At 38.4% G+C, this 8,473-nt stretch overlaps 1 protein-coding gene across 1 annotated transcript in view; it reads left to right on the top strand.

Moving 5' to 3' along the window:
• Window positions 1-2,703, top strand: part of Foxp2 (forkhead box P2) — a 465,778-nt gene extending 463,075 nt beyond the window's left edge. Inside the window, exon 18 of the mRNA XM_032906930.1 lies at window positions 1-2,703. This exon is cut by the window's left edge and continues 2,197 nt beyond it. The gene's annotated coding sequence lies outside the window, so the exon portion shown is untranslated.
• The last annotated feature ends 5,770 nt before the right edge of the window (window positions 2,704-8,473 follow it).

The raw sequence follows: 8,473 nt of genomic DNA, 5'->3' as shown, positions 1-8,473 counted from the left end.
TTTCAAAGGGTTTTCCCACTTACCCAAAAGGCTTTCTGAAAGCTTCTACCTCTGCAAAAAAGAAAAAAGAAAAAAAAAAAGGAAAAAAAAACAAGAAAAAAAAGAGAAAAAAAGTTAGAACAATTAACGGCAGATTGCATGAAACATGAGAACGTCACAGTACCTGCTACTTTTCATTATGTTTGTCTTTGGGTCATGATCAACGAACCGGAAGTTATTGATATGGTATCAAAGGAGAGGTTGGTATTCTGAAGGATGGTTCTCTGATGTCTAGGATACTGCTGTAAGGGTAATCTGGAAGGCGAATGAGCCTTTCAGGTGCAGGTTCAAAAGGCTTTGATGGACTGGAAGTAAACTTGGAGAGATGTTCCATCGGAGGGCGGCCTAAGACTGCAATGCTAAAGTATGCTTACCTCAGTTTCAAAACTTTTGAAAGGAAGTCTCAGCCACAGAATGCATATACCTGTAGAGTTTTGCATGGGTTTTTTTTATGAATACAATTTTAAAAAAGAAAATAGCTGCTTGCACATTATACCAGAAAAACCTCCAAAACTGCAATTGCTTTGAAAATAGAGTTTAGGTTTTTTGGAGTTTTCTGAAATGCTTGGTCTGTATTTTGATAATTGTGCATATTATGTAAAAATGTTGGTGGACCCATAAATGACCAGACTTTTTCTAAGAAAAAAAAATGTTGCTTTAATGCATTTCATGGATTTTTACTCTTCTCTCATTGCTTGCTAGGAATAGCAAACCTGCTTTTCTGCATCTGCTTTGCGTAGCTATTGTAAGGCTTTGAACTAATGTATGTATTTATTGCTTGAACTTCTGTGCATACCTTATAAAGCATAATGTCTGACAATTTAAATGGCTCATGTATTCTTGCTTCCACCCTAAGCTGACGATGGGGGCTATGATCTTTTGTATACAGCAAATTTTAACTGTAGCACAAACATCTGTTTATGTATTGGTGGGAATATACCTGTTTTATTTATCTTCTTTGAGGTAAACTAATTTTTGATACTTTTCATTACTGTGTACTATGTTCATACTTTGAATTCTCTGACGTTAGAAGTCATGGTTGAGAATTGTAACAGCTGTTATTTGTTCTGTATTCATGGCTTTCACTGCTGAATAAAATAAAGGACCAAACCTAGGATTTGAAAGAAAACTGCCTACCTCTAACACCAGGGAGTTACCAGATTCTATTTTACATAGTTTTAGTCTACAAAGACACAATTGCTTAAACCTAGTGGGCTTAAGACTTATATTCTATGTGTTGGGTTCATGGCACCATTGTATTGTTTGAAAATCAATTAAAATTCTGTGTGACTGTTACAAGTATTTGGTAGAATCACCACTAACTGGGTTTCCTTTAGATGAGTCAGATAAAGAGAAATGTCATCAGCATTCTGTGTCTACAGCTGCTTGACTTCATAGGAATGCATTTCTGTGTGATTGGGGAATGGAAGAACAGCCAGCTAGGAATGGAGCTACAGAAGTTCACTGAAAAGAAATGGCCCTGGACTTTAATGTCCCTGGGCAGATTCAGTTGCAAAATCCAATAGACTATTCTGTAACATTTTGAAATTGGATGATTTACATTTTTCGAGAATTTGTAAGACCTCCTATTACTCGTGTTAATGTTAACACATGCCTGGACAGTAACGTCACTGACATATTAGCGATTGAAAGAAACTTACTCTTGTTGCTTCATTCATTCAGGTTGCAATGAAAGGGGCTTTTTCCCCCCTCTCCATCCAAGAACACTTGACAAACCTTACTTAACAGAAAAGAGGGATGTACATTTTTCTTTAGAATTAATGTATGAACAGTGTGTCACTTCTGCTGGATGTAAAAAAAAATGTATATGAAACCATTTCATTCAGTCGGTTACATTTCTGAAGTACAAATAAAAAAAGATCTAAGTCTTTTTGACCCATTTATAATCACTAGGATTTTATTCTTTCTGAGAGTTCATGCTTCCATACTAGAGACAAGTCATAAGGTTGTGTGCCCATCCTGCTATCTGTTTAAAAACGATCTCCTAGGAACCGAGGAACCCAAAAGTAGATCAGACCCAAATGTAGTCAGTGAAGGTTTTAGCCACTTGCATCTAATAAGAGCTATGGTCAGGTTCAAATGTGTTCTCTAGTAGTCTTTGTTGTTTATTTTCTGTTTTTATTCAAATAGACCTCAGCATTGTAAATGTCAAACCTTAAAACATGAGGAGATGAGCATTTCTTTTTTATTTTATAACCCCCGTGTTCATAGGTGCACATGCATGTGCACACGCACTCGCAGTCATGCATAAACACAAAGACACAGAGCCATTAACTGTGCTCATGTCATACTAGAACTCTCTAGAGAATGCACAGGAATAGTCGACACAAGTTTTGAATAGTTTTGTAAGATGGTGGGGACAAATACGAGAGCTTTTTAGAGGCAAACCCCCGGAACATAGGAGCTCAGCAGAGAAAAGTGTGGAAAAGTAAAATGGAAGATAAATGTGTTGAGTATATTTTTATTTTATGTACAATTTAACACTTTCTGTCATCCCAGTGAAAGGGTAACTTAACTAACACGCTGTCCACAGGATAAGAATTGTTTCAAAAGAAATTTGACTGTGAGATAAACTTTCTTGAACCATAAAACTCAGTTTTTTTTTCATATTGACTAGTTGGAAGTAAATGAATATTAACTTTCCCTGTCCAGTGTATTTTGTTAAATGACTAGTGACAATATAATAACAATCAAGAACTGGGGCCTTCTATATTTTGCATAGAACATTACCGAGGGATTAAAACTCAGAGTGTAAGAAAGAAGCAAGAGTGACTTGGCAAACACTTTGTGTTCAGCTCTGTATTCAATGCTTCAGAGATATATTTCGTGTGGTCAGGTAGGATTAAAATGCTGTTAAAGTGTTGGTCACAGATTACTTTCAAATTTTTTATAGTTAAGAATACTATAGAATATAACTAAGCAAACTGCAGTCACAGTGGTAAGTCACACGCATTCCTGGGACAGAAGGAGTAAAGGTTAAGCAGGTTTTGTTGTCATCTATACACATGATCACGTGTCTTGTAAAAAAAAAAAACATTTTTAGGTAAATCCTAATATTGGAAGGCTGAAGAAAAAAATCTCAGTTGCATCTTCAAACTATTATTTAGTTTTAAACATTAAAAAAAACCCTATAAAGATTTGTGAAATTACTTCAAGAGAATACATAGTCTGGAAAATAAAACATGACTTCACTGGGAATCAGATGCAGTCCTTGGTCTAGTCACCATCAGTCCAGAATAAAATAAAACACTGTATCGATGGACAGAACAGTAGAAACCAGAGCCCAGTTTAGGATTTTGTCTTACTGGAAGTTTTGAACTTATTGGTGACTCTAAGTCATACATACATGGTCACACAGACATACGAAATAAACCAAAGCATGACTTTAAGCCAAGGTATGCATTTTGATGTGAAACTTTGCTGTGAACCTTCACTCCAATCTTTCAAATAAGTGTTCCCCCTTCCTCTCCTTATTAACATCTATTTTGCATGTGTCATGCTTATGTGTTTGCCCTGATATCTGTGCACATGTTCAGAGACCAGAAGACAGTCAGATATCCTGGAACTGGAGTCACATGTAGTTGAGAAACACTGTGCAGGGGTGCTAGGAACACACCCCAGGTCCTCTAGGAAAACATCCAGTGGTCTTTAACCACGGAGGCGTCCCTGCAGCCTTTAGTCTGTTACTTGAAATAACTCTAAGCTCTCAAATTCACAGGTCACTAGCTTCCGTTGTTCTTATAAAACATTTTGAAAAATGTTTACACAGCATATTGGCCCCCTCTTTATATTTGACATGACAATAAGGAAGTGGGCATGATCATTCAGAGGCAGAAGTGAAGGTGAACGAGAGAAGATAAAAATGGTGAGACGTGTTTAAGAAAATGTTCCTGCTAGGAGCACGGTGTGATTTTTCAGGTCTTCAAGTCACCGTTTGCAACGCTGAAGACATCATGCTTTGAGACTGGACTACCCTGCTTATACGTTTGTAGGTGAGCCCGAGTTCATTAGGCAACTGCCATTCCTCCATGGAAACTGTGATGGCAATATGCATAGTGTCATACTGACACTCAGGTATACTCTTAGGAGACAGATCTCCTTTGGAATTGCTCTCTCTTTTTCCTGTGACAGCAGCAGCCTAGAGTCCTTTCCTAGACAGCAGCACACCACACATGTGACACTAGGAAGAGTGTCTGGTCTGACCTCCCTACATAGTTCTCCCTCAAACATATTCAAGTACTGGGCAACATGCACAAAAATTTAAAAGTCCTAGTCCTTTTGATCAAACGCATTGGACAAAGATGTATCTCAGAAGAAAGTTAATAAAATTAAAAACATATTTTCACATGATATAAAGTTATTACAATACTTTATCCATATTATTCCCTGAGCTAAAAATTTTAAGCTATTCAAAATATAAAATCCCATGAAAACTTTCCTGAGCGCTGAGCTGAGAGTCTTGAAATTTCAATGATACTCCAATATTTAGTGCGGTCTACACAAGGACTACTTTGGTTGGCTAAGCTTCCAAAAAAAAAAAAAAATCAGCAGAGCATTAATAAAAAGAATTACGTTTGCAGAAAATATGCAACACACCTTTCTTGTGAGCATTTCAAAGGCATCTTTCACTCTACTCCTGGGGAAGTTGAAAATAGACATTTCCTTAACAATATTTAAAAACTAAAGATTGCAAAGTTTTAGAAAAATTCTTTCTGCCTCATGCCTGTGCAGAGCTATACAAGCTTCCTTAAATATTCACCATGTTCGATTCTGACATGGCTCAAAGTTAAGGCTCCTTGTGCTCCTGTCGAAGGGTCATTTGATTTTCATCCCTGTCTATATTCAGTTGTCTGTGTTATATGACATTATGTATCTTACCTTCCATTTTCTCACTATAATAGAAATACTCTCATAGCAATCTCAACTCTAAAATGGAAATATATCATTAATACTGTCCTCTGCAGAAGTGTAAAGCCATGATTGGATAAGTGTGCATCAGAAGTTATAATTTTTCTGAAGAAGTATTGGGCAAAGGACCTTAACTATCCTAATCGTCTAAGTGGGCATGGCACATTTGTTACTACAGGTGCTATTTTGACACTGGAAAAATTATTACGTGACTTGAACATAAATTTCAGTGACAGTCTCACTAAGATCATACATCAAAGCAGGTCTCAAGCACCTAAGAGGAAATTGAATGATATAGACAGAGAAATGTCCGAGATTCTAAATCTATTTTTTGAGGGTATGAGTATATCCCATGACCTGGAACTCTCAAATTATGGCTTAAAGAGTTCATTTTCTCTGATGTAGCTGTCATAAGCAGTTATATGACATCCCATAGGGGGTTAGCAAGTTAACAACTTTTTGTTTACTTATTGTTGCCAGGTAAATTTTAAATGAAAAGGCTTTACTTTCCCACTGAGGTATCACAAGTATCTGCTCACTCGATATTTTTAGGGGGGACATAAGGGATGATTCTTACTATGTAGCTCTGACTGGTACGGAACTTGCTATGTAGATCAAACTCACAGAGATCCACTTTCTTCTTCCTCCTGTGTGCTGGGGTTAAACTCATTTGTTACCAAATTCAGCCTCCGATTGCCTTTGACTGTAATAGTATTGAAGAAACCAACACGTTGGTGACTAAGCTGTAAGACATTCCCCAGCCAGCAAAGGATGAGAGATTCCTACCCCAGCCTAGTGGAGAGGACATTAAAGGACGGATAACCATGAAGGTTATGGTTCCAGACAAGCCAGATCTACATCGTGCATCCCTCTATCAGTAACAAAAAGTAGAGATGCCAAAAAATTAAATGTGGGACTTGGACCTGAACTAGAAAATGGGTATCATTCATTTGCAGCTCTGTGCAACTCACAAGGATTGCAAAGAGAGGCTTATTAAGGTTGCGTTAGATTCTAAGGCCAGAGACTTGCATTTCATAAGAAGGTAATGCTATTGCCCATAATACTATCTGCCATAAAGATAAGTCCAGGAATTTAACATGAAGCCAATGATTTGTCTACCTATGTTGGACCTCCCCGTTCCATTGGCAATGAGAGAATTATTTATATTATGAATCCAAACCTTGAAGATTAACAGTCGATAAGAGCCATGAACTGGAAATAATCAAATGTTGGGATATTGGGCATTACAGCAGAGGATTGGAGGCTATAACTGATAAATATGAATGAATTAATGAATTAATTAAAGGAATTAATGAATTCCTACCAGACATAAAGTACTAAATGTCCATGGCAACTATTCAGGAGGTACCAAAACTCATTATATTACTTTTTTTGGAAAACTGTCATCCATTCTCAGTGACTCTTTCAGGGACAACAAAGTTTCCCCTCTTTGTGCTGCAGGACAGCTTCCTCTTTCCTCATTTGCAACCAAACACATGCAAGCTCCACCATGTTCATAGCAGAGTTATTTATAGCAGCCAGAAGCTAGAAAGAACCCAGATGTCCTTCAACAGAGGAATGGGTACAGAAAATGTGGTACATCTACACAATGGTGTACTACTCAGCTATTAAAAGCAATGACTACATGAAATTCTTAGGCAAATGGATGGAACTAGAAAATATCATCCTGAGTGAGGTAACCCAGTCACAAAAGAACACACATGGTATGTACTCACTGATAAGTGGATAGTAGTCCAAAAGCTCAGAATACCCAAGAAACAATTTACAGACCACATGAAGCTCAAGAAGAAGGAAGGCCAAAATGTGGATGCTTCAGTCCTTCTTATAAGGGAGAAGAAAATACTTACATGAAGAAATACAGGGACAAAGAGTGGAGCAGGGACTGCAGAAAAGGTTACCCAGATACTACCCCACCTTAGGATCCATCCCATATGCAGCCACCAAACCCCAGTCACTATTGCTGATGCCAAGAAGTACTTGCTGACAGGAGCCTGAGATGGATGTCTCCTGAGAGGCTCTGCCAGTCTTACTGATGCAGATGAGGATGCTTGCAGCTAACCATTGGACTCAGCACGGGGACCCCAAAGGAGGAGTTAGAGAAAGGACTGATCCTTGAGTCCCTGATCCTGAAGGAGTTTGTAATCCTATAGGAAGAATAACAATATCGAGCAAAAGACCTCCCAGGGCTCCCAGAACTAAACCACCAACCAATGAGTAAACATGGAGAGGCCCATGGCTCCAGCCACATATGTAGCAGAGAATGACCTTGTCCGGCATCAATGGGAAGAGAGGCTCTTGGTCCTGTGAACGCTTGTTTTCCCAGTATAGGGGAATGCCAGGGTGTTGAGGTGGGAGGGTGTAGGTGGGAGTGGGAGCATCTTCATAGAAGCAGGGGGATGGGAGAGGGGGGAAAGGGGATAACATTTGAAAAGTAAATACATAAAAAATTCAAAAGATGGTAATTTATGTTTGTTCTATAGACATAAATTTTGGAGCAAATCTCTTTCTCAAAATTATCAATATACAATGTATGCTCCCAACTTCTCCTACAGCATCACAGGTAAGTACTAGGGATAAAAATCTCTGATGTCTGAGAGCTGGAATCTAGCCATGTGTACTCATGTTTATAGACAAACCTTCCCCTCCCTTCTTCTGATAGAGTGGTAGATGATATCACTCTTTTAGCAGTAGCCTCCAGGTACAATTCCCATTATGTATTGACCAGAATTCCAAGATCTACTAGTTCTTACCTTTCTGAGAGCTCACTGGACTCACAGTTGATCAGCAGTCTCCTTGTACTCTGCCTGTGTTATCTGATAGTTCTTACTTAACTGGGAGGGAATTCCCATCAAATGTTGTCAATGCTTAATCATCGCTGCGTTCTCTGGGATGTGACTATAGCCACCTGTCTTGAAAATATTTACTTCTGTTTCAGGTGCTGTTTGCAAGCCATGGCATACATATAGAGGGGATTAAAGAACAACGTGTGATAGTCAGTTTTCTCCTCCCATTATGTGGCTTCCAGGGACTGAACTTGAGCCTTCACAGTTAGTAGAAAGCACTTTTACCTTCTTAGCCATCTCACTCGTACCACCCTTCGGATATTTTGTGGCCTAAAGTTCCAAAACAGACTTGAAACTATGTGTATGATCACGGAATTTTCTTGTTTGACTCACACTCTCAATTATTTCTTTCTCAGTAACCTGGCTTCTGTTCTTTCAGAAGCCAGCCTGGGTCAAAAGACAACATCTCAATTCCTAAGCCTAGCAAAAACCCTTCCGTTGTTAGAAATAGTGCAGTGAAACCAAGATGATGTGCTCTCCACTTCCAAACTTTATGAAAGGGTGAAACTCACTCCCTATTTTGGATTGTATTCCAGATTTTGGATGATTCTGCAAAATAGCCTCCCCTACTTCATCTGTTATTAGGCCCTAAGAAATCATCAAGAAACTGTTAACAAACCCTACATATGTGTTCAAATCAC

The sequence above is a fragment of the Rattus rattus genome, chromosome 6, assembly GCF_011064425.1.
Source record: "Rattus rattus isolate New Zealand chromosome 6, Rrattus_CSIRO_v1, whole genome shotgun sequence".
Classification (NCBI taxonomy): domain Eukaryota; kingdom Metazoa; phylum Chordata; class Mammalia; order Rodentia; family Muridae; genus Rattus; species Rattus rattus.
The sequence above is the reverse complement of the archived record's forward strand: the minus strand, read 5'-3'. Positions and strand labels throughout refer to the sequence as shown.